The sequence below is a fragment of the Dermacentor variabilis genome, chromosome 10 (genome assembly GCF_050947875.1).
Source record: "Dermacentor variabilis isolate Ectoservices chromosome 10, ASM5094787v1, whole genome shotgun sequence".
NCBI classification, from domain to species: domain Eukaryota; kingdom Metazoa; phylum Arthropoda; class Arachnida; order Ixodida; family Ixodidae; genus Dermacentor; species Dermacentor variabilis.
Window position 1 is genome coordinate 66,435,420 of NC_134577.1, and position 27,816 is coordinate 66,463,235.

The 27,816-nt window shown below is 44.4% G+C and overlaps 1 long non-coding RNA gene across 1 annotated transcript; it reads left to right on the forward strand.

Annotated features, from left to right (window-relative positions):
* Positions 1–2,260: 2,260 nt before the first annotated feature.
* LOC142560670 (uncharacterized) lies at positions 2,261–25,872 on the forward strand. The gene is made up of 4 exons (XR_012823406.1): positions 2,261–2,400; positions 4,831–4,956; positions 20,980–21,134; positions 25,797–25,872. It is a non-coding gene; the product is annotated as an uncharacterized LOC142560670 (long non-coding RNA).
* The last annotated feature ends 1,944 nt before the right edge of the window (positions 25,873–27,816 follow it).

Consider the following 27,816-nt stretch of genomic DNA (forward strand, 5'->3'; position numbering starts at 1 on the left):
TAGGATTTCATATGCGTCTAGGCCCATCACAGCTTAATGCCCTGCCCCTTCGTGAAACAAAGCTCGCGACGTCGTGACAGAACAGCTCCTGCGCCCGGATCAGTCTGTTTAGTTGTGATTATTAGTGAAGATGTCTTTGCTTCCTCAAACTCATCTATTGCGCAAGGCGCAAAAAAAAAAAAATTAGTCAGTTGCAAGTTCACCGCTTCTGGCATGTCCTCATTTTAGTAGATTTTCCTTTATTAGTTATTATTCTTTTCTTTTGCTCTCCCGCCCCTTCCACCGAGGTCATTAAGCAGTTCAACGTCGCACCACTTTGCATTTCGTTTGAAGCACCTCATGGAGACTATCGTATCTAAACAACAGTACTCGTTCGCGTCGTTCCGAAAAAAAAAGGGAAGACAACACTGATCAACTTAAGAACTTTATTGCAGAGTTCAGCAGCCTGTATTTAAGAAACATATATATTGCCCCACTTGCTTTGACAACGAACTACATCCATCACTATTTCCAGTCCTGCAAACCGGTAAGACATTGTCGGTAACACAATGACCATCGAGTTGTTTCTCTGAGTTGTAGAATTTTTAATACACCTGGAAGCGACACTGGAAGCCATTAGTTTGTGCGACCCGGTATGCAAGAAGTCTTCTATTCTGAAAAACACATAGTCAGGCGCACGTGAATTTTGGAAACTTTCGACCGCTATTTTTTTATAAAAAATAACACATAAGAGGACGTCTCCTTTCTGAAATATTATAAGGCGTTGCTCAATATGGAAGTCGATACATCATGAGAGAACAGTACACACTGGCATATCAATGACACAGTTTATGTATTTATACACGCCGCGCATGCTTCCTCATGGAATTATTACTGTATGATTCCTATAATTATAGAGCAGGGAACCAGCCTTCGTGGTCAGTGATGCAAGCTAATTAGCGCGCAAAGTTAGTACATCTTCGCTTGGTCGAGAAAAAGATATAATGAAGCTGCAACACGAGTACTGCGATGGTCTTTACGTATTGGCTCTATTCCGTGCAGAAAATGATAGCTGTGGCTTATAGACTGATCCGAACGTATATCTTAAGGCGCACGGTAGGCGACTTTGAACTCTGCAGTTCTTTAGAAATGGCTGCCTGTTCGCAGCTGTTTTACGGGACGGTATGCGAATGTTGGCCAATTTAAACCTTTGATAGCCTGCTTTTCCTTGTGCATGTGGTGTCACTTCAGGGGCTGTTCTCTATTTTGTAATGCTTCTTTGTTCGCACAGGTGTTCATTCTTCGCCTTCGTTGTTTTTCAAAGGACGCGTTCATAACCACTGTTGTTCCCATTGAATCAGGAGCTAGACAAGCTCAATGCAGCCCCTCTACACCATCACTCTTTGTAAGTATACATAAAGGCATTAATTAAACTTAATATTCGTTATTAAGCTGTCCTTGTCACATCGATTGTGCATCATCACAGACATGGGCTTTTATGTTCACAATTAGGTCACAATGAAGAAGACAAATATTCTGCTGTACACTATGTCGGATGGATGCGGTACTGTGTGCAAGCTTTGTCAAAGCACCGTAGGAACGAGAGGATTGAACTATTGATAGAACATGCCGACTCGTATCGTCACCGACAATGAAAAACGCCTGTGACGGATATCTTAAAAGGCGGCCGGACTGCTCTGAGAAACAGTGTAAAAAAACATTAGAATGAACCATTAGACAAGGTTGTACATTTATGTGCGTTTTTAACGCAAACGAACAAGCTTTTATCTTAAACTTTCTGAGTGGTCACATTTCTGCACGAACACATGCACGCCCGCACGTGTACACGTGTAATTTGATCAAACGATGAGGTTCTCCGGTTAATAAGAGACTGCTCTTCAATGTTAACGTGACATCAAAAGTAATGTATATACGTAGGTGGGCTTTCGATACGACGAGCTTCAGTTTAACGCAAGGCCAAGCAGTTACTTGCACGAATTTCTTAATAGTCCGTGCACAATACATTTAGCGATGCTTAACAAACGGACATCGTTGGCGTGATGATGCCGTGATGGTTCACGTGATGCGCCTGATGGCCCATGATCTGTAGCGCTCAAGATGCTCACTTGGTGCTTGCTTCCGCTTTTCTACGGCTGAGCTTTTCAGCCATGTGATAAGAGCAACGTAATCCTGTTCTTTTCTGTGAGTGACTTTCACACGAAGACAAATAAGAGAAAAACAATAGTTCGGAAGCACAAGCAGTCGTCAGCAGAGACCGACAGGGGCATGAGGTATCGCGCATTTCATGTAAGGCGGTTCCCCTAAAAGTAGAGAGCTGCTTTCGCTGTCATCCTGACAGTCAAACACAAAAATGATGACCTTCTTTTGCTGCAGTCTCTCGTTCGGGCTAGCATAGATCACGTAAGTTCCAATAACTTACAAGAGTTCACGTCCCAAGAACCCACACCGAATATGGCGCCATTGTCTGGCACCCTTTTGCTTGTTCGTGGCCCGGAACCATTCTTCTTCGGCTGTTATTCATATGCGTGAGCTACACTTTCTTGCATTTTCTAAGTTTTCTACGCCATGTTATTCACTCGTTCTTGAAGTACAAGGCAGGTAATTAGGGAACAATGTAATTACTGATCGCACACTCTACTCTCTTGCACTCTCTAGTTTATATCAATGATTTAGTAGTAGGCTTCAAATCAACCGTTATACTGTATGCCGACGACTGTGTCATGTATCGTACAGTGAAATGCCATGCCAATATGTCTGTCTTGCAGGGCGACCTTGAAAAAGTGTTTCTCTGGTGCAACCAGCAGTAGATTACTCTAAATACCGGTTGATGTTACCATGTGCAGTTTACAAAGGAAAAGGAAAATTCCCCAGTTCCTATTGCATAAATAATATTGCACTCAGTACCACTGAGCATGTTAAATACCTCGAAGTTGCGTTTTCTGAAACGCTTGACCGGTCTAATCATGTTAACTTAATTAGCGCTAAAGCTTACCGTCTTCTTCACTTTTTCCGGCGAAATTTTAAGCATTCTCCTTCATCAGTGAAGGCAACCTTTATTTAACAAACTTCAGGCCTATTCTAGAATATACATGCGTTACCTGGGATCCGCACACTAAAAACCTCACAGGCAAAATAGAACGCGTCCACAAGCAAGCAACAAGCTTCGTAACAGGAAATTATAATTTTACTATCAGAGAATTCGGAATACGGGAAAGGTTGGGTTGGAAAACTTTCTCTTCACGCAGGAAAATCCTAAGATTGAAATTCCTTTACAATATATACAACAGTAAAACTGGTATTGACTAAGCAGTCTTCATTACGGAGCCGATTACGTTTCGTCGAGGAGAGCCCACGCTAACAAAATTAGAGCTTATCAGTGCCGTACCAGTGTGTTTAAGTATTCGTTTCTTTCGTAACACGATTAACGATTGGAATGAGTTCCCTAATGAAGTTATGGCAGCGTTTAGTATTGAAAATGGTATTGAGAGCCATATTCTTTGAATATTCTGTTATTCATCTCTGCACATACGCTACTGTTTTTTTTTTTAGATGTTGCTGTGCTTTGTTAGTTTGTCTTCCGCTATTGCGAATTTCAGGGCTTAAACAATGTTGCATTTACTGATGTATTCTTTTCATACTGCTGAATATTTTTCCATCATCACCCCCTGTATTTTAACCCCCCTACGAAACTGTCATGCAGGCAGACCGCATAAATAAAAAATACTCCTTATCTTAGTCGGTCATTCCCCATGCTTGAAGCTTCCAACCACTGTGGTTCAGCTGGCACTCTGTTGAAACGCGACTCTTATGTTTCTCAAGTGCTCACAATGCACGAGGCAATATTCGGCCACTCGCACGAAAGCATAAGCTGGACACACGCAACTAGGAATCATGCAGAGAAATTATTCGCCTGATTTATAGTGGTCCCACGAAATACAAAACAATGGTCTCGCTGTCAAGTTTCGTACTATGTGAATTTTATGAGTTATTTTTTTTTTCTTACGTGCGCATAAGGAGTGCCCTACAATATTTCTAGTTCGCTGCATATTCTGTGTTAGGCAGTCTTAGTATGTCAACCTTACAACACTTTAATGAATCATAGATAACGAGCGATATGTCTCATATACAAGAGGACCGTGATGTCCACCTCAGATATACCTTGCCTTGTCCCATTTTAAATTTAGGGGGGAAAGGCATAGGAAGGGAATAATGCGTGATGAACTTACAGTGCGCTATGGGGTTAATTATTTGGGGTTCCTGCCACAACATAAAGGCCATGGTCCTGGGTAGCTGAGATAATCAGAGGAGATCGTCGGAGGAGGACACCTGTAATCGTGAAAGAGAGTATGTATCCTGTTAACTGGTGTGTCGTTGATTAAAATAAGCGGCAGTTATGCAGTTCAACCAAATTTTATGCAAGCTATACAACAGTGTGTTAAATTATGCCATAACACGAAAAATTGAGCAACACTGAAATCAGGATCGTATGCGTGTTTACTTAACTAGTAGAATCAACGTGCGACACTATGCTGCTGCGCAAAATATATGTCAGCGTGAGTATGCGTGGCGACTTTCCGTCCTCTCGAGAGAAACAACCGCGGGCATAGGTGCCTGAGGTGAAAGCATAGCTTGATGCTCATGTGCAGAGTTTTCTTTCTTTAATGAGTAGTTTCGCCCCTTACAACCTTTGCTCTAGCCGAAAACAAACAGAGCGTCGGCGGTAACAAGGCAACCCTAATTTTGAGACTGTACGTACACTCGTGTCATTGTTCATCGTACCGATGAACCATGGTACTTTGTTCGCTTAATTCTGCAATATCCATTTTCCAGCTTATACTGGAGCTCTTGCTTATGGGTGCGCAGCGCATACGTAGAGCGTTCCCATGTTGTATACGTACTCCTCCCGTCGCCCACAACCCTGCCACCGGCAGAGCACGGAATCCGCGCGGCGAAGCGGTAAGCATATGTGTTAAGTGTGCCCGCGTGACTAGGGCCCACCCCCCCCCCTCTCCCCCCACCCCCCACCCCGACGACAAAGAAAAACTAACTCTTCGCCGTTACGGACTCTGCATCGTGATCACGTTTGAACGGAAGCTGCTGCGCCCGGTGCCGTAGGCCATGTATTTTTGACCGCGACTGTACACTGTGGGCTCCCACAGGACACACCGCTCCCACGGAGGACACACCGACCGGCATTTTCTCGCTCTCCGCTTTCAGTTACACTGGTGAAGAGCTACGACGGGACATGTCTCTAAATGAATCTCATCGACCGCCTGCATTCTGGCTCGTCGGACCAGTCGCTTCGCCTGTTCGTCATTGTAAATGGCACCTTATATCACCGGAACATGCACTCCGAGTGGTAATTTCGACTGATCGTCGTTCCCTCTAACCTCCGGGCAACCGTACTCGACCAACTGCACGGTGTCCCTACAGCCGGCCACATTGGGCGTTTCCAGAACGTACGACCATGCACGGCGGCGCGGCAGTGAGAAAGGGCGGCAGCAGCAGCGAGCGAATTGACCTTCGTGTTGCGTATCGCTTCAACGTGAACTAAGGGGCGAGAACGCAGCGCACACGAAGCCATCAGCTCCCGGCACTCGTACACTGTGCACCCATCGCAGGTCGCTTTCAAGATAGGGCCCGCGCAGCCGTGCACAGCCGAAGCAGGTTTGGTTTTTTATGTACGCACTATTTCTGCGAAATGGGTTTGAAATATCCAGCTCTGTCATAAACCTTTTTATTGTGTTTACTTACCCTTGCATTACAACTCTCGATTTATTAGCGTAGCACCGCCACGTTTCACATGGTTTCTCGCTCGTATAAGAATCACCGTCACAAATAGTTGTATTCCGGAAATAGCACGTGCCTGTATGAAAATCGAGAAGGGAGTATACCAAAAGCCTGTTGTATTTTGTAAGTTTTCTCGAAAACGCACTGCTTTTATAGAGGCAGTGCAAGTTAGGTACATAAGATTTCACACAAAAAAATGGGTAGGGCAGGAAATGAAAAAATATTAAACAGCAAAAATTCTAGCCGCAAATACAGAAGGGCGAGAACAACAAATCAAGTACAAGATAAAAAAAATAAACGCACGAAACGCACATGACAGCGAGACCAGGCCCACACAGATTCACTGAGGAATACATTCATCGTGAAAGATAACGGGCACCAAAATAATTGTTTTCGACATTTCAACAGGTACTGTTGAAATTCAGCGCGAGGGCACCACCCGTGTAGTCGCAAGAGACAGAGAAAGACTGTAAATAAAGACATAATAAAAGATCACAACGTTATCGTAGTTGTCCTAGGTTACCAATTGTTTTTTTTTTCTTTTGCGCATCACATTTCGCGTAGCATAAGACAACAAATAAGGCCGATCCAACGCATATCTTGGAGTCTATGCGAGCCGAAGCTTTCGTGAAGCATTTAATTGAATGCTATAAATGTGCTGATTTCCTTTTTTATTGCGATATCAATTATATGGACACTCCAGGCGCATTTATGTCGCCGGCGTCGGCGTTGCCGTGAGGTTCCCTGTAAAGTCCGAGGACGATAAATTTGTCGTCGCGTGCCGTATGCTGTATATGCGAGTAAAAGCGTTGCTAGGGTGAACCGGCGAACGCGGTTCAATCTAGCGTGTGCGAGCGAGCAACGCGGGCCGGGGGCGTGCCGTCTCTTGTCGCACACGAGGCAAGGAGGGGTGAGGCGAGGGAGGAGGGGCGTTCTCCGGCGGCTGCTTCTCTATGTCCTCCTCGGCCACCACTCCGTAAAGAGTGGAGGCAACCGCGGCGCCTACTACAGTGTTGGTCAAGCGAATCGCGGCAGCCGTAGTAGACGCCTTTAGGCTGTTTCACATGGCGCGACTGGGGCGAAAAAAATCGTTCTGCCGTGCACGTCGCAGAGCAATTTTCGCTGACAGCTTTCACATGCGTTGGTGGCAGCGCGATTTCCGTCGCAGCGATGCGCAAGGTTGCCCCCTACTCACGAAGTACCCATGCGTGCATCGCTAAATAAAAACAACACGGAAACTAGTCAAATATTTGTATTTTCCCATTATTATTCGGCAACAGAATAAGTACACCGTTTTTTAACGTTTAAAAGCGTTGAGACATTACGACAGCTTGCAGATGCGGTGAGTGAGGCGCCGCACAAAACCGCAAGTATGAGCGTGCGGCATTGTGCGGCGTCGGTGACGTGGTTCCGTTTAGTACACTCTAGTTTTGTTGTTACTGTAGAAGCCACAACTTTTTTCCTGATTGAGTATTTCGTTTTTCAGAAGAACAAGCTACTGGGGAGTATGCATGTATAAGCAGCTGGCGCAATTTGTAGCGATGAAGAGGTTGACGACGGTGGCGATCAAGTGGGTACGTGCCTTATGTTGAAGCGGCGTCCTTCTCCCAACCTGAATAACGAGCAGCTTCTCTTTTTAAACGAATTGCGTAAGCGGAAGAAAAAAAATGTTTATTAAGCTCCCAAGGCGCAGGCGCGGGTGGGTACGCCCTATTAAAATATAACTAAAAACTGGCACGCGACATTGCTCTACAGAGCCACCAACGTGCGGTAAAACAAGAAAGCGCCTATTTTGACGGCGCTTTGTTTCGTCACACATTGCCCCTTCTACATCGCGCCGATCGCTGCGACTCAGCGACCACGCGACCAACTTGTTGGAATTCGTTCGCGGAGAGCCCACGACGTCGCGGCGGTCGACGAGCGACGGAATTCACTGTGTCGCCGAGTAAAACTTGGCAGAGGCTTAGCTTGGCTATGCCAGGATATACGTAGCGAAAGCTAAAGCATATTATGGTTAGCCTTGGTGAATCTTGATTGCAAGTCCAGGTTAGTCTGGTCGTCTAGCTATGTTGCGGCGTCTTGCCAGTCGTTCGGCGCGCTGTTCGTATGTTTCCTGGGCGATTCATTTCCTCTTCATCTCGTTCGGATGTAGATTCCAGGCCTCCGCCTGCTTATCAGAATTGTCGCCGTCCATACTGCCACCTCAACTGTGGTTACGGCGCACGCAAGCTCTCCTTTTCAATCCTCGAACATGTTATCAGGCATGCGATGCAGCTGGCAAAGCGAGCGGAGGCGAGTGCAACGAAGAGGAACTCGGTGTGACGTCATACCAAACGGCGGCGGTGGCGGAAAGGCGCGGCGCCGCGCAGCGGCGAAACACCTGCAGCTCGGGGCTACTAGTGGCGCATGCGCAGGAGTGACTAGGGAGCGAGAGAGTGAGAAATATTCGCGGTGAGGCGCGCGTTGGTGACGTCATGTGCCTCCTCGGAGCACCACGACAGCGAAATAGCAAGTTCGCGGCCAGTAAAGCTTTCGCTTTAAAATCGCGCCATGTGAAACAGCATTTTGGCGGATGCCGTAGGGCCGCGTTGCCAGCGCTCGCGTGTCTCGAAAGCGATCTGCGACGTGGCCAAAGTGCGCGTCCGCGTGGGCCTCATCTTCAAAGCGATCTGCGATATTTGCAGAGTGTGCGCAGTGCCGGTAGCTTCGTATGCGCTGTGCTTTCGACATTTCCTTCGCGTTGAAGCGAGAGATGCGCGAAGGTCAATTTGCTTGCTGCTCCAGCATTTTGACAGCGAGTTTCCGCACTCATCGAGCGAAATGTGTTCATGTCTACCGGAGCGCGCGTGGCACCATGTTTGTTAATTTAGCTGCACTCTATCATTGTTATCTTACTTCGTAAGCGAATGTTTACAAGTTTATACGGCCACTAAATCTACTATCCTTACTTCGCACAGCTATCCACTAATTTGCAATCGCGGCCGGTGCTTCGCCTTTAGGGCAAAACTGCGATTTTTCTTTCCTTTTTGGTGTACGGGAAAGCCGCACACGTGAATGTGCACTTGCGCATCTTACTGCGCAGTGTGATCCCCACGGCGATCACGCCAAAGCGCTAGCTGGCGTCGTCAATCGGTCCTCGGTTCGGTTCAGCTTATATGTCAACGATTTGATATCTATCCGTAAATATAGATGAGCTCTAATCAACGCTCATGATAGAGCATTAATTTGTGAAGGCGACACACTGGATGACCTAGAGGCTACTATAAATTTGAGGTTAAATTATGTTCGAAGATGGTTTCACAGCAATCTGCTCACAATTAACAAAAACAAAAGTACGGAATATTACCTTCTAAGAAAAAAGAGTAGCACATTATTAGAATTTCCGAGTAAGTCTAGATATATCTATGTGCACCAAATAAAATTATTTCAAATACCAATGCGTCACTCTTGAATCTGATATGAATTGCGATGCTCACTTTACCAATATTACCGAATATTGCCCACCCGTATAACGAGATGCTGCGCTAATAATCATTTTAACCTGCCCAATTTTAAAAAAATATCTGCAAAGAGAGATCACTCGAACTTATTGGCGCTCTAATTTGGAATTCGATCTCTTCTGAAGATTGTTAAGACTGATCACTAAATACACGTACGAGCAACAATTATTGTGAGTATTGTGAGCTTCTTATGTATTTTTGTCCTATTGTAAAATTTTTGACCACCGTGTATGCTATGTCGCCGCAAATGAAAAATACGCATTTTTTGTTCATGGATCCGCCACTAGCCGCGATGACTCTAGCGCCCAACATCATTTTATGTAAGTGTAGGGAATTTTTCGGCCCAAACAAATGAGAATGAACAATACGATCCATCGTGGCCTAATAATTAGAGCACCCGGATTTTGTGCTGGGGAACCGAGGTTCGATCCCACGATCGGACACGTGATACGATCTTTGTTTTTTACACTGAAACTTGCAACAACACTTACCATTTATTATTTTGAGAGATCCGTATTGATCTAATTCTATTCCACAAATTATAGTACATGTAGCAACTGCCAACACCAAAATGAACAATTCCTTCATTCCTTCAGCTTTACTTTTATCGACTTTACAAAGTGCTGGAAATTTAATATTCCCTTAGGCCGCTGTACCTACAGCAGTTTCGGAGTGACTGAAAAGGAGAGTTTAATTCAAATAAGAATCTTATAGTTATTTGTAAAACATCTGCTCTTTACGCTTTAAATGTTTAGCACGCCTATTACTTCCAAGTGAGTATTGTAAATGCGGGCTTGCACTTTTTTTTTTGCCAGAGTTCGAATTCCGATCGAAAATTCCTGCCCCAGGAAAAGCAAAGCAATTAAGATAGTGTGATGGGCAGGGGTATTCGTAAAAAAATGCGGATTCATCTGGCCCGCAAGAGATATAATAAACGATTTCTGGGCTATATTTTTGTTCTCCAGTCGCTTATATAGTTTGATCATTCGATGGTCATATTATTCTGTAAGCTCATATAATAAGCAAATTAAGTAAACTACCGAAGCTGGTCAGATCATTCGGACGTATTTCTTCTGTTACCAACCAGCTCGCGCAAATTTTATTGATAGATTCTTTCAGGCAGAAATAAACTTCTACATAGTAGTTTAACTAAGCTATATAGTAGTTTATTTCTGCCTGAAAGAATCTATATTTCTACCTGAAAGAAATTTCTGCCTGAAAGACAGATTCTCCCAGGCAGAAATAAACTACTACATAGTAGTTTAACTAAACTGCATAGTGAGTTAGTGAGTGAGTGAGTGAAGTAACTTTATTTTGGTCCAGAGAAGACGCAGGGGAGACCCCGCGCCACCCGGCTAGTCCCACGTAGGGACCGCCAAGCCGAGCTTGACGGCCCGATCGCGGGCACTCTGGACGGCCAGGGTTTGGTCGTTGAGTTCGGGGCTGCCCAAGAGCGCTGCCCACCTATCCTCGCTGAAGGAGGAGCCGATGGCTTCACACTCCCACAACACATGGTCCAATGTTGCCCTTAGTCCACAGGCAGGGCAGTCCGCACTGGGATATCTTTCGGGGTATATGGCATGAAAAACCGCGAGGTTAGGGTACGCACGGGCTTGTAAAAGTCGAAGGGTAACCGCCCGCGCCCTACATAAGGCGGGGTGCGGGAGGGGGAAGACCCGTCTTGACAGATAGTAGTGCGTGGTGATCTCATTAAACGTAAGCAAGGGTTCCCCGCGGGGCTGAGGGACTGCTGAGGCGGCGCGGTCAGTGAGTCCTCGCGCGGCCTCGTGTGCGCCCTCGTTAGGGTTAGAGGGAGAACCCTTAATCGACCCCAAGTGAGCGGGAAACCAAAATAAAGAATGCGGAGAGATACTTTTGGCGCTTTGGAGAATTTCTGCCTGAAAGTGTCCATATTTCTGCATGAAAGATAGATTCTTTCAGGCATAAATAAACTACTACATAATAGTTTAACTAAACTACATATTAGTGTATTTCTGCCTGAAAGAATCTATCAATAAAATTTGTGCGAGCTGGTAACAGAACAAATACGTCCGAATGACCTGACCAGTTTCGCTCACAACGCGACCATATGGTCACGTTGCCACGCGTGCACTTATGAAAAAAAAACATAGGACGACTACCACATTTTGTACAGAAGTATTGCTGTTAATAAACGGAAACAGAAGGAAAACTCACCGACCGTTATGTTTGAAGAAAATTACGTGTTGGTGCGCTTCACGTGCGATTCTGTGGTACTTTGAATTACAGAGAGCCGCTTATACGTGGCTGTACCAATGGCGCCGTCGTTTTGCTGCAGATAGTTATCTCCGAGTGGTCAAACGTCTTCTTAAATATCGCATTACCGCTCATAGGTTCCTCGAAACAGTACTGCATGCTTCTTCCGGTCTTTACTGCTCTCACGCATTTTTGCCTGCGGCGTTTCGAGGAACCGTGCGTCATAAGATTAGTACTGTAATTAAAATCACCACGGTATAATTTCTAAGGTATGGAGAACGGTCCCAAAGCATATATCAGTTTTAAGTTCAGTCGAATTTCTAAGATGGCCATCCTGTGAAACGTAAAGAAGCGATGAAATGCCGTAAGGTCAGTGCTGGCTTATTCTCGAAAATCGTAACTGACGTCAGTATAACAACGATAAGACAATACATGCGTACGTCAGAATGTTAGAAAGTGAGCTGATTATTTATTCAGTGCCGAAGACCATTTGCACTAGCGTTTGCTACTTCTTGTACTTAAAGTGCTGGGCCTACAGTTTTCCACACGGCAAAGCAAAAGCACATCCGATATTTGTGGTAAAGTGGACAAAACGTTCGAGCTTTTCGGGACACCACCGTGAGGTTATTCAACGCATCGTGAAAGACACTGAACAGGTACGGGTAAGGCATGTCGCCTGACGAGTGTGAGCGTGCGTTTTGTCTAACAGGTGCAGTTTTTTTTCCTGCGGATCATGATGGTTTCGGTACATTCTTCTACATTTTCTTCCTCTTTATTGGACAGATATTTGCGTGACTATAATACGGTGTTGATTGCCATTTGTTCTAAATAACCATTTCCACGCCTCGTTCGTGCTTATTCTTTGCAGAAATGGAGTTTGCAGGCCTTAAATGTCACTTATATTTAGGTATGGTGAACATATTGCTTCTGCATAAATCATGGACAGTTTTAGGATGGCCTTTGTCGCCTTACGCACGTTAAACGTAAGCACCTTTGCGGGAGGTTATGGTGCGTGCTATTTCAAGTCGTTTAGTTTACCTTACGGAAACGCAAACTTAAAGAAAACATTATAAAACAGGGCGCCATCTGGTGCCTCGTGCCAAACGTATCCAAGCCAAGACGATCCATTGGTAACCATCCTGCTGTTGCTACGTGCACGCGCCTCGTTAGGCGTACGGGCACCAGAATCGCCGATCGATCTCAGAAAATGGACGCGCTATACGCTCATAACTAACCTTTCAGGTTAGTTTAGAGAAAGCGAGAGAGAGAGAGAGAGAATCAACTTTTGTGCTGAGCCCTTAGTGACGGTTGGTGCGCGCTGGCACCAGATGGGGTGGAACCTTCTTCTCAGGTCCCATATGCGTCCAGCAGTTCCTGGCCCCTAGCCGCCAGCGCGAGCTGGGTCGGTAGGTCGGGGCTGGACAACAAGGTCTCCCATCGCTCGGGGGGGTTGGGACTGGGGAGGGTGGGGGGTAGGGATGGTGGGGGGTTCTTGAGCTTAGTGCACTCTGCAAGGTTGTGTGTTAGAGTGCCTTTTGACCGTCTGCAAAAAGGGCATGAAGTGTCATGCTCTGTTGGGAACATCTTGTGCAAGAGCACGGGATGCGCTAGCGACCCCGCTTGCGTGCGTCGCACGATCGTTTGCTGCATTCGGTTGAGTTGCGGATGCGGACGGGGAAGCCTACATCTGCCGCTTCTGTACATTTGCGTGATTTCTTTGTAGCTTGTCACGGGGTGTGGTAGCTCTGGCTCGTCCTCGGCCCGGACTGAAAGTTCTCGGGCATAGTGGTCGGCGAGTGCGTTGCCTTCCACGTGCGAGTGAGCCGGGACCCACACGAGCTCAACGGCCCGTCCCGGTGATTTGCATTTGGTGAGGATCGCTAGTGCCGTGGGAGAGATGTTCCCCTTGCGGTAGCTTGCGTAGGCGGTCTGGGAGTCTGTGACCACGGTCCTCACTCCCGGTTGTGCGAGTGCGAGGGCCACGGCCACTTCTTCTGCTTCGGCTGTATTCGTCGTCCGTATCGACGCGCCTGTGACCAGTTTATCAATGGGGGTGACTACCGCCGTTGCTCTGGTTCCGTGCTTGGGAAGCGAGGCGTCCGCGTAGAGGACCTCGGGGTCCTCTTCCAGCTGTCGAGCCAGTGCCTTGGCCCGCGCAGAGCGTCTCTCGTTGTTCCTCCCAGGCTGCATGTTCTGGGGAAAGCGAAAGCTCATTACAATAGTTACTGGTGATCAACGCGAGTGAGAGCGTAGCCATCACGAGAATTCACACTAAAGTGGGAGCGATTGGCGCCGCCATGTTCGACAACGCTATTTCTCAGCGTCCATAAACATTACGGGCGTTAAACTTTACACATAACGTACGTTATCATAGCGCACGTAAACCGCAGAAACCGAATAAAGTTCCGAGAATGCGCAGTGAGGACGACGCTATTCCTTTACGTACATAATGCGTTTACGTTCGGTTGCAAACGCAAAACTAAAAATAATTGCCCAGCTAAAGAAATTACTACAGTCTTTTAGTGGCCTTCTTCCCTCATGGACGCGTGCACCATCTTTTTGCGCTTCAGTGGCATGGGAACATTGGTTGTTGAATTCAAGGTGCGGCATTCCTCTCAGCGTTCCACCGTGGTCTTACAGCCTCTTATTTCGAATCTTTAACTACCTACTACAATAATTCCGCTGCAACTTTAGGAAAATGCGGACTACATTCTAGGTTGCGAATACCTGTGCGGTTAATCTTCAGAGTGTCATGTATTATGTCTGGGGGCTTGGACCATAGCCGCAAGAACTACGAGGCCAAAACCAAAAAAACATCTTTCCGTCGTACCTCAAGTAACACGGCTAGCTCCAGAGGTCAAGGCCCCAAGGTCCAGCTCTGAAGCAGCAGCCATTTTGGATAGGTGTAAGCCACAGCTTGCTAAATTACCTGTCAAGTGCGAAAATGGTATTGGAAGAACTTGATCTCTAGGGTTTCACGTGATAACAAAAAAGGATACTATTGTACTTTTTTATACAAAACCTTCCATGCAAAAGGTGCTGGTGGCATCAGTGCTACCTTTACAAACGCAAGGAGAGTCTCATCAACTAAAATTAAAAGAGGGGAAATAAATAGCTAAAATATTAACCATGAAAAGGCTTTTAAGTGTATAAAGAAAATGAAGTAAAAGGCTCTTTTAGTGCTAAAACTTACAAAGGTGGTGTTGTGTTTATAACATTGGGACGATGGTACGTGGCCGAAGTGTGCCGCATATTGTAGCACAACCTTAATATTCTTTAATTACCTAATGCTAATTTCCGTTGAGTAAAGCTCCAAGAAAGTGCGGAATTCTATAGATGTTTAATTATGCTAGCACTTAAAAGCCTTCTCCACAGATTCGAAAGACATCAATTTTTGTTTGATTAATGACTTTTTGGTGAAAAGTCTATCGAAACACTTTGTGTTCCGTTTAGTGCAAGAGCAGATACTGCCGATGAAAGTTCTTTTTAGATGTGCTCACATTTTTTCATGAACTGAATCCTACCACAGCTAGGATTTTGCACCACGGATCCCGCCTACATTACCGGTGTTCTTAGTAATCCATTTTCGGATAAGTTAGAGCCCTGCCTGAGCACATCCAAAGTTGTGTTCAAAATTTTTAGGCATCGTATCATTTTTTAAAATTTTCTTCAGTACAGATTAGAGTGTTTTATTACTAATGCTTCTTTTTGTAATATTGTAACTGACTGACCCGACACAATTAGTGTGACCTTCTGCGACACTGAGAATGATCAGATGCCTTATTGATATCCAAAACTTTAAAAAAAGGAGAATAGCACATATGTGCCTATGCAACGCCCTGTTCAACTAAACCTAGCACTTAATGGACGCGAATTGCCAGTTTGCGGCGATTTGTCTTCGCGAGGCTAGCTATTTGTCTCGAACAGGCACAGCACTAAGAGGATGCGTCAACTCTAGGAGGCACCTAAACAGGGAAGAGAAAGGTCGCTGTTGTTCGTTACATCCGTCGTCTTTCGTACGACCACAAAAGAATATAGAAGAGCGCGCTGATATCAGTGTCGTCTTTTCTGACCCCAACGAGGTAGGTAGACACTGCAAAAAGAAACTGGAAAGGTTCTCAACCTTTAGAGTAAAAGGAAGCATAGCAGCTTGTTTTCTAAGTTCAGTGCATGACCTTTAACAGCCTTCCATTAGTTTTCAGGAAACGCTACATAGGTAAAACAGGCTGACGACAAAGTGATAGTCAACGTGAGCGTATGGCAAGGTGAAAAAAAAATGTCAAGATGAATTTCTATTCCTCCACTGTTGTAAATGCCACTGACCTCGCCATTTTGAAGCTACAGCTATGGTAGGCTGGAATGGGAGTCAGATTGCTCCTTTGATCACAGAAGCCGAGTGGATAGCTGGTTTTCGGGGATGTGTATGTCATGACATTTTCAGATGGCCGTTTTTGAGTGCTACCACACTACCAAAAAATGAAATGTTCACTACGGTTAGGTGTGCACTACCAATATGTCAATCTTGTTCAGATGGTTGAAAAGGGGCACCGGGGCTACATTGAAATGATTCCTTCCCAAAGACCGATTTCCAGATCAGAGCGCCCAAAAAGGCGCTCCTAGTATTGCCATAGGAGCAATCAACAAATCCGTTCGCTTTCCAGCAACCTGACCGTGCCATTTTCCATGATTGTGCTGACGAAGGGGGACTCACAGAGAGTAATTGTGGAGAGCAAGAAGTGGCATTTTTTGCAGCCTTTTAGGGAGCACGTCTCGTAGCCTGATTTGCGGAGCGCAGTCACAAAACATAGGTTTGCGATTGCTCGCTTCACCAACTTCGAATGTGACGGGGCATCCTGAGGAGACGTCGGTGCGGCCGCTTCGGGGCTCCGTGGCGAGGACGGGGAACGTTCCACCTCCACCATAACGTTACGCCAAGGACGAGTCAGCAAGACGAGCAACTATTTACAGTTTATATTTACAACAGCGGTTGCAGGGCTGACCAGTTAGATCCACAGCGCAAGCCCAGTTCGTTCTTCCTCCTCTTTTTTCGAGTGATGGCGCCCACGCACCTCGTTCGAACAATCAAATACCACACGCGTGTAGCAATATTCCCAACAGCAGCTGGGAACATCACTCTAGGGAAACAAAGACGCCCCCGCATAAATGCCCGCACCGGATGCCGGGAAGTTTTTCGAGACAGAAAGAGCGGCTACTGGACTCAGGCTACCCTATCCACGTACTTTCATCAGTGCCTGAAGATGTACTGAAAAAAACTAGCGGAAACGGGTGGTAAGCGTGAACGCAGCGATTAAAGGAGAAAGAAGGTGGTTGTACCGCATATGCATGGCATGGTTTAAAGAAGGTGACCCGAAAAGTGGAAGTGGACCGTCGTATCTCCACCTCCACAAAAGCTATCAACCATATGTAAGGCCACCTCTCCGTTGAGAAGGACGCGCCGAGGCTGCGGGAAGAATCATCGGCCGTCGTTTGTGCACTGCGCGCAAGTTATGATATATCGGCTTCCCTTTGTCCCCTTTCACATTGCTTACTTTTCCACCTTTTGCTTCAACTTTAACCTTACACCTCAAATTAAAGAAGCAACTCACGTTTCAAGAGGCAGCACTAATGTTTTAGACTTAATAATAATTACTCCTCCTAGAAACTCATCACATTTTACGTACCTCCAAGACATTAGCGACCGTAAAGTTGTGCATGTAGTATTCCTCTTGTCCAGAAGGCCGTATAGAACACAAGCACCCCATTACTCTATACGATAAAGGTAATTATAATGCAATCAATGTCGAGCTTAGGGAAGTTTTCCCGATATTCGAAGCCGACTTACCTTGCAGACGGACCTCTTTATGTGAACTGGTTTAGTTAGGCATAAAATGAGGCACTTAATCTATCCTCAAAAGCACACTTCATAAATATGCACACAAACTCGTTAAAAAGATCAGATAACAGTAAAGAAGCGCTTTTTTTCGCAGGGCTTTCCCCTATTGCTTGGGACAGATAATACGCAGTCGAAGGCGCTTGCTTGACTGCATTACTCAATGCAAAATCTTTATTTTTTAACACTGATTTGCCAAATACGTTCAGAAACAATCCAAGAAAGTTTCGGCAAACCGTTATTCGTTGCGCAACGCATGCTATCACCCTGACTAATGACCTGGATGAAGGTCTCGGACGCTGAATGCGCTAATAGATTTTAACACCACGTTCTTTTAAGTCTTCACAGCAGAATCTTCGCGTCATCCTTGCTTGCGCTAACTAGTACGATTGAATCAACGACGCCTACATTCACAATTTCTTCTGATGGAATTTCATTATTGACAAAAAAGAAAAGATGAAACTTCGCCGACTACATGTTATCGATGAGATTAATTTCAAACTTCTAAAGAAAACCAGATATGCCACTGCCGCTTATTTGCATCTTTTGTTTTCACAGTCTCTATCTGCAAGAAATATGCCAAACAACTGTGAAGTGGGGAAGGTCGTTCCTGTAGTCAAATTCGGGTGACGACAATTCGACACTAAACTAGTGACTCACATCATTAACAAGTTTCCCGTGAAAAATTACGGATCATGTCATCTACTCGCAAATTGTTAGATTTCCTCGGTTCAAATAATTTTTTTTGTCTTTCTCATCATGGCTTCTGTAAAAGGATTTTCGTGTGAGACACAACTAGCCCTGTTTCTTTGTGACTAGCATAATAATGTCGACCTACAGACTGACGCTATTTTCCCGGGTTATGCTAAAGCATTTGACAAAGTACCCCACCAACGACAAATGCAAAAGCTATTACACTTAAGGTCAGACTCAAATATATTTGCCTGGATTAAAGAATACTTGACAAATCGCTTTCAATCAGTAGTTCTTCACAACCGTTCTTTTTGTCCTCTACCTATAACATTCGCTATCCTCCAATCAGGTTGGGTTGGCGGCGCATTCTTTTTTGTAGATTACTTATTTGTATTTACAGTTGTCTTGCCAAATCCGCATGTTCACAAGCAATTGCGTATCTTATTGTCCAGTCACTCACATCTCCGACCAAGCTGCCCTGCAGCATGTTATTGACCTCGTTAAAGAATTGCGTGACCAGTGGTTACTAACCCTAAATCCATGTAAGCGTGAGATTGTTTCCTTTACCCCATAGTAAATAACCCTTTATTTGTAGCTATAACGTTTCTGACCATCTCGTAGAGGCAGTCGCATCTCTCAAATACATAGGTGTCACACAGAATGATGACCTGACACCGAACACACGTGCTGGTAACCTTGTTTCAACGGCAAACCGCTTATTGGGTTTCCTGACGCGTCACCTTCGTCATTCTTCTAAACACGTGTAATCGTTTGCTTACAGAACAGACATTCGACCCCAAATAGAACATGGCTCAGCCATACAGAACCAGCCCCAAACGGCTGAACCAATGAACATTTACGTGCGCAAAATCGTGCCACACGTTTCATTCATCTCTGATATTCATTCGGCACCAGTGGTTCAGCCCTAAACACAAAATTGGGCATACAACCATTTCATTTTCGTCGCAGAATGACCACGCCGTTCCTTTTTCACAAGTTTTTTTTATTACTATTCCTTGCTTAAAACGCTACTTACATTACGCCACCCACACACATATCACCCTACCCCGGTCACCCACGCGCACGAACTTTTCCACATGTATTTTTATTCTGCAGCTAAAGATTGAGACAACCTCCCTCACGATACTATCACTTGTCCGTTACCGTTTACTGAAAATATGTCCAGACATCTTTCGGAGTGACACTACGTGGCAATAAGTTTGCTTTGTTCCCATGTTTTCACCGCTTATGTAACACCTCTTTCTGGGGTCCTTAAGGAAATTAAAATAAAATGAAACGAAATGAGAAACGCTCACGCCAACATCAGTCATAATAACGCTCACAAGTACTCACTATTTCCGCCCTCAATTTCCCCAGTGTAACGTGTTACCTGTCGATGCTGTAAACGCTGCCTCGGTTGGTGCATTATTTAAAAGCATTCACAACTGTGAATGCCGCGAATATTGTGAATGCACCAAAAATTTTAGTTTGGTATTTTTCTACGTTTTGTTGGAGTTCCCTACTGTTAAAATTTGAGGCAGCATGTTTTTATGAATCAAAATTTTTTTAAACCAATTATATGCGGACCGTTCCTTACAGCAAATTGTGTCTTTATCTCCATATATACTTATTAGTGCTGGAATATGTTTTTTGTTTTGAGGCGATTTGCTCATGCTTATTTCCGCTCTGTTATTCCACTTCTGTGTTGCTGTCACCTGCCTTCTGAAGAGTAGGCAGGCGTTGCGCCCTTTCCAGTGGCAGTTGCCAGCCTGCTCCTCGCTTTCCCTTTCCTGTTAATTGTACATATTTGTTCAAAACGCTGCAGCAAATTCTTTTTTTTTTTGAAAGGGTAAGGATACAAATTATTAGTCTATCCCACATAGTACATTGCTCTAGGTAAATAAAATTACTCTATGGCACATCTTTCATATTACCATTTGTAGCTTGTGAGTAGGCAAGGCATATCGACTTATAACTAATTCTGAGGAGAGCGCGTCGGTTTGGAAATATGCGCCTTCAAATTTACCGTAAAAATGCACTGTTGTTTCACTAACTTCAAGAAAGTATTGTTTTATGCACTCAGCCACAAAAGTAACTGAAACACTGATGCATTTCGTCGGACACTTTGAAATTTTATATCTAGAAACTGGTGCAGTCCCGAGAATTCGTTCTAAGCCGATGTCTTGCACGCTCAATAGCTACAAATTATAATCTGAAATATGTGCCCTAAAGTAAGTCAATGAAAGGTTAATTAGCGCGATTATTATAATCATTCAATCAGGCATTTTGATTTTCCGTAGAAGTAATGGCCTCCTCATCGAGTAATTAGGCCAGAGGTTAGAACTGTGCTATCTGCAACAGGCAATATTTTTAATTTGGTGCAGCTAAAAAATAGCATGTTTAGGGAAACCAATACTCCCGCGCATCAAGACCGAGTATTTAAATACAATATTATCGCAGTACTATACTTTATTATAGTTATGCAAGTCCTTCGAATAGAACAAAAATAATAGGCATGTCGTAAAACCCGCTCCTTAAGTTATGTTGTACATGGGAAGCATGAGCAACCAGCTAAGAAATGAAAGCCTGCTATAACGTAAACGGCCACAGGTGTCAGTAATTATATCCCCTGAGCCAGATCGGATTATATTTGAAAATAAAAGCACAAGGATAAAAAATTCTGTGATTCTACAATATTTAGTAATACACCGCGAAGTGGAAAAAGAATAAAACTTGGATTCAGGGTATTACAAAAACGGTAAGACATTGCACATCAAATAGTTTGGGCAAGGACGTGCCAATTAACTCATGTTAAACTGAACAACATATCGCTTTTTTTGGTCGGAGAAGTAAACCATGCATCACATACAGTGTTTTGCAGGTGCATCCTCTACTTCAGGTTCTATAAAGCAGGAAAACAAAAGCAATGCAAAAAGTTTTGATTTTTGCTATCATCATCGGCTTGTATGCTACAATCGCTGAGCCTGTCGTAAGGCCCATGTACGACTCACTGCACATCACGGAAGGTAAGTGCGTTATTCAATCTGAATTATCTTAATTTCACTTGGTTCAGGGAATTGTATTACCGGCTGTGCATTATTTCGAATACATAAAGTAGAGCGATAGCATAACCCTGCAAGACGAATTCAAACAATGGTCGAGAAAAAGCCTGGCGTTTGACATGTGCGACCATATGGGAGCATAAACAAGCTAGTCTTTTGGTGCGCTGCAGTGATAACGATCCCTTTGTATATTTATTCAGAGCAAGGTGAATAGTCACAGCACAGAGACAAACAGCGGTGACCAGTCATCACCGAAGCTTCAGGGAATAATGTTTATTTCACTCTCCACAAATGTTTGCGGTAATTCATTAGAGAAGCACTCCTACAGCAGACCAGAGGGTAAACTTTTCTGAACTGCATGACAGCCGTCTCAGCGCGTACATCATTTTGAGTCGTCATATACGTATCAAAGTGCGTGTTAACGCTGTTTTGCATTACGCACTGCGTTGTCAGATTAATTAAAACAAGCCATTCTTGTAAAGAAAAACTGTTTTTGCGAGCAATTGTGGAAGAGGTAAATCCGCTAAAGTATGTAAATGCAGAAGTTCAATGAAATTTGATTGAAGGCACCAGCGGAAATAACTCAATGAAATATAAACGGCATCCCAAATTTGTTAAAGATTGCATTTTGGAGAATGGTAATAAGCAGCGAGTTAATGGAGTGCTTTGTGGAAAAGTGCATTATTTCTTGTTCTTCTGCCCAAAAATAAAAAAAAACGCACTGTATGAGCACCATCTGCCTATGCCAAAATTAAGTTAGCAGGAACAAAGTCTGTTGGACAAAGGTGCGTAGTGAGCTAGGCAAGTTCTAGGTAGATTGTAAACGCCATAAGTTAAAAATAAATTTGCGCTAAGTGAATTTTTCATCGTGCTTACCGGTGGGCTAAATCACTTGCAGCTTGGAAACCGCTAGACGCATTGAAATCAAAGTAAATAACAATAGATCCCTTGGCAATCCATGGAAAACTTAAAGTTGTAATGGCATTCGCCAGTTGTAGGTGTCACTTCTAAAGTTATGCGAGCAACTTGCTAAGAATGTCGTCTGAGCTTTCAAAACGTTCTTATGAGTAACCAATAAAGCTTTATTGCAATAGCAATAATTGCGATAGCAATTTATGTATAAGTATCCTAGATGTCACGCTATTAAATATGACATGCGATATATGCGGGCTATATTGCCACACCATTCTATCACTAAACTTGCTCATACCAGGTCCTACATTGTTGACAAAATTATTCTTCAGAAGTTTAAGAACGGCTGCCCACAAACAAATGTCATGAAATACTGACCGCGCATGCCTTTTATCTTAAATATTTTCAGACTTAAATATTGAAAGTGCGAAACAATAACACAGCTAAAAACTGAAAATGATGAAATTTCGTTTCGGCTGTGCACTACCTCCGGTATCGGCTTAGGAAAGAGGTTGGAAACATACCCGATACGGAAAAGTGGTGGTAAAGTCGCTAAGAAGAACGCTGCCTTTACTTACTAAAGATAAATGTAATTGTCGGATGACAGGTTTCAAAGAGAAGACCTCTAGCGCAACAGCTCGTTTTTACTTAGTCAGCTTACGCTTACTCATACAGCTTACTCATACTGCCTCTACAGCTACAAGTTTTACACATCGTGTAATATTCTAACTTGTTGCTATCGCAATCATTGCTTCGCCCTTATGGAGAAAACTAATATTCTTTTCTTTTTTTTTTTTTTTGAGGTCACGGTGTTAGTAAGTAACTGACATTTCAACGGCTGCGTTCTACCTACCTTCCGATGGAGGACAAATCATTTTCAAATTATCAAGCATTATTACATCCACTACCGGAGAACTTTACGCTATGATGTGGGCCTTGCCCTTCAATGTTCCCAAGGACACCCACTCAAATGAGTCATCCTGACCTACTCTCGAGCGTCTTTATTGAGCATTAATTTCACAAGCATTAACAGAAATGGACACGCTCTAGTACATGAAGTACGAAAGATACGTACAAAGGTGTTAAATGTCCAACATAAAATGTTCTTTCAGTGACTTTATAGTCAGTGACATTGCATGCAACACATGCGCAGACAGTTTGGCACGCGCTGCGCAAACTGAAAATGTGACTCGTTTAACACATCTCTCACATGTTAGAAAGTTGAACTACCCATCATACCCATGCTGGCTGATCCACCCCGCCAGCATCTCCCGCGCCAGAGTTCCTTCTCGTAATCATTGAATGAAACTTTATGATTTGGGCTTTGGGTGGATCTGTTGGCATCTGGAGGCTTTCTATAACAGAATACTGCGTCAGAGATTTGTGCGCCCACAAGTCCATAGCGGTAAGAGTGCAGAAGTTTGTGTATTCACAGCAATTCACCTATTTAGGCCTATAGATGGCGCTACGAGAGTTTCTGGTACGTGAAACCGAAGTACAAACGGAACGGAACCGAAAATGACCCTGGGAACCTAGCCAAATAATGCTACGCATGAAAACTGAATAGTTCTCCTTGAACACATATACTAAAGACCCAGTTCGCGAAGAAGCGAAAGTTAAAAGGGTGCTCCTCCTGCTGCTGTTGCTGCCCGACAACGTAGTGCGAGTAAGCACTATAAAAAAAAATCCTAAATAAAACCTCGACACATAATGTCGGCTCACAGGTATCTTAACACACATGGACCTCTTAATCAAATAGCGCGTTGTACTCAAAGGATTTTTAGACTTAGCTGATTCTTTAGTCAGTTGGTATGTGTGTCGGTCCATCCTTGACCAATCTTCCATAACAGACGTATGCCACTGTAGCACCAGACGTGCATATTCATCAAACGTCGCATCATATGTGTCGTACTGCTCTGTGCTCCCATACACCTTCCGCCAGTATTGTCCCTACAAGCGTCAAACACACATCAACCTCGTGACGTTGCTGCGTAGACGTGCCACACTGTGCATGCACCTGATTTGATGTTATCTTGGCATAGCTTGTGCGCATTGTAACGCGCACACATAAAACCTGCGGGAAAATTCAGTTTTGTTCTTTGTGATGAACGCGCAAAAATATTTCAAGAGCTCACACGCTACATAATGCGAAAATAAGCGATAGTGCGCGCATCACAGTTAGGTTTGCTCGATTTAATACACACGGCTTGACTGAAGCTTCCTTTCACATCAACTCCAACTAGTAGGTTCGATGGATCCTAATTTCATTTTTTTGAAATGTTCTGGAAAAGTTCTAAATATATTTCCCCATTTAGCTTGTGATTCATTGCGATTCTTCGTTATCTTACAGTTCAGAATGCGAACATATCTATTTTGTGTTTCTCATGCATATATATAGCTTTGCTGGTGTTAGCTTATATAACTCACATTTTCAGAGCACGAGATCCTCACACGGCTGTGCTCTGGAACCTCCTGCATATATGCTGCGAATGACATTGATTTACCTAACAAAAGAAAATTGAAAGTAATGAACTGAAACGTGGAGGAAACAATGTTTCTCGGGGAAAAGGATATTGTTTTCTAGAAAAGTGACAAGGTTAAAACGAACAGGCGCAATGTTTTAAATAACGAGGGTTTCAGAAAGATGTACGGTTGCTTTCTTGAGGCGGTCCAAAGTTTATGCTAACGTTGGTAAAGAAACTACTTTGCCATCGGTCAGTTGTTTGTAACGTAGCGATGGTGACGTGATTGAGAAAATGCGAATGAGTGTTGGGAGGGGGACAAAATATTGCCTGATTTTCGAGCGCATGCGAAACAGCATTTTTATGCTTTCTGACTAAGCAGCCACCTGGTGTCAGTACGTGGCTTTGCGCATGCGTGTCCTTTAGTGGTCACGTGCCTACAATACGCCAATTTCTGGCGCGCCTGATGCCGTCTGTCGGAATTGCGACGAGTGCAAAATATTACGCCACGACAGCGGTTTTCTCGGGATGAAAAATAAGTGAATTGTAACGATTGTTGACAGTAGCATATACGTAATACAACACAGTAGCACGCAACTCTCACATGCTAGCTAAAGGCATCAATGCTGCCCGATTCGAGGCCTCGCTATGTAACGAACGAGAACAAGGAAAACAGAACCCGAATTTTATTAGTCGTCATAAGAAGTAATAAAGACACCAAATACAGCATAGGTGAAATTACTTCTACTTATTACCTTACACAGCGAGGCTTCGAATCCGGCAGCAATGATGCCTTCAGGTAGCATGTGTGAGTTTATTAACCAGTTTCCTTCACCCAAAAAGATCACATACGCTTGACGCCTGCAGCAGAAAGGATGTTCCAGATCCGCCGCCAATGTTTGTGAGTGATGGCGCTGGCCACTATTCCCAGGTTTAGTTTTCGTAGGTAAACATAAATTGCCCAGAAAGTGGATGGGAAAACGGCGACTTGGTAGCTGAGTTGGTAAGAGCATTGCACGCGTAATTCGAAGACTTGAGTTCGTGCCCCACCAACGGCCAGTTTTTTGGTCCAGATCCATTTCCATTTTTTAAAATCATTTCTATAATACAATAAGTAAGTATCAGTAATTTCCCCTATGCTGTCCTTGGTGCCTTTGTTCGCTTCCTAAGATAGAAGTAAAATATGTCACTTAGGGAAGAAATGATACCGGCATTTCAAGCTGCACAACTAAATTTCAGTTTTCTTGCGCAGATAAGTGCTACTACAAACTTGTAACAATGAAAGACGGCGAAGTTAGAGATTGGAACCCAGAATGCGAGAGATGGACCTGTTCTGCGAGCACATCTGAGCTTTTTGTGGATGGGTAAGTTGTTATTGGAGAACAAATCTTCCTATGCTGACGTCATGTCATGGCAACATTACATGGAAATATTCGAGCATTACTGCATTCCATGCATGACCATTTTCACAGGAGTAGTATGTTAGGCGTGTGACCAGGTAGGAATCTGCAGCATCTATCCAAGTATGCCTCTCTATACAGTTTTAAATTACGTAGGAGGTCAACTGCTTGAACTGGGCGGAGCCTTCCGCGCATGATGACATTAACTCCCTGTAAACGTAATAAATGGTACCTAAATCGAGCGAATACGGTGCTCCTAGCATACAATACTCTCAAGCAAGCAGACTATCTCCAAGTTCGCTGCGCGTGTGGGTGTCAGCGTTACAAGAGTCCGTATTATGTAGCAACATTTCACTAATTTTTCATTGTTTATGCTTATTCGTTCGCATGCTATCCGCTCGCACGGAGCCTCACCCCTGCTATCTAAGGGATCGACGGCCCGGAGAGACCGCTCGGAGAGAAAGGAAGTAGGTTAAAACTAATCCTTCGAAAATACGGTGCGTCATATGCTGCATGCTTTGTGAGAATTTTCTTCTGTTCTTTCAGCCATTCGTCACTGACGCGCGCAGCGCTTTGGCGTCGTGAACGACAGATAGATTGTTCAGATATGACAGATGATTACAATAACAAGGAACGGAGTAGCCACAAAATATAACCCAAGAGATGCGTGATCTGCGAGAGAGAAAAAGCGTTTAATAGAAGCAGGAGATCGGGAGCAAGCCCCTCAATATGCAGAACTTGCTACTTCAGACGAAGAAATGACATGAGGAAGAGAAGTATACAGGAGGAAGTCACGACCAAAGAATGAAAGATCCGCGGATCTCATGCGCTGTAGGAATCAGGTTGAGCGATGCTTTCGTTGGTGTATGTGAAGAACCCGGTTCCTGCTTAGCGATTATAGGCAAATACAGACCACTAGAGTCAGTTGGATGCGTTTTCACTGAGAACCACCTGGCCCATCCTAAACTTGTTGCAATCAATCATGCACCTGTCGCACAAGGCGAGCACGGAAAGACCATGGCGATATAAGATGTCTGTACGATGACGACGCAACGACGACGATGGAATGAAGATGGCATGGCGACAATTCCATTACGATATTGGAATGACTACGACAAAATGACGACGATGGTGCGATCACAGCAGCATGACGACGACAATATGATAGCGACGGTATGACGACCTCGGGACGACACCGTTCAGCTAATGACGATGGTGTGATGACGACGGCGTAACAACAACGTGATTTCGATGCTGCAATGAAGCCGATTGTACGACGGTGACGGCACGAGGACGACTGTGTGACGAATAATATGACGGAAGGAACGACGGCATGACGATAATGGGATGAAGATGCTAAAATAATTTCGATAGTATCACGACGACGGCAGGACGACAATGGTATGGCGACGACTATGACGACGACGACTTGTCAACGACAAAATGACGATGGAACGACCCCAACAGCATGACGACGAGAAAATGAGAGTGACGTCATGACGACCACGGGATGACAACGTTCGGCTAACGACGATGGTGTGATGACGACAGCGTGACAACAACTTGATTCCGATGCTAGAATGAAGCCGATTGTACGACGGCGACGGCACAAAGACGATGGTGTGACGAAGAAAATGACGGAAGGAACGACGGCATGACGATAATGGCATGTAGATGCTAAAATAACTTCGATAGTATCAAGACGACGGCAAGACAATGGTTTGGTGCTGCAATAAATGTGACTGTATGACGACGGCATAATGACGACGACCACGTGACGACAAGAGTATGGCCAGAAGGATAACAGAAGCGAAATCACTGACAAAATGGCCGCAACGGCACGAGGGTGTCTCGCTGACAACAAAATCATGA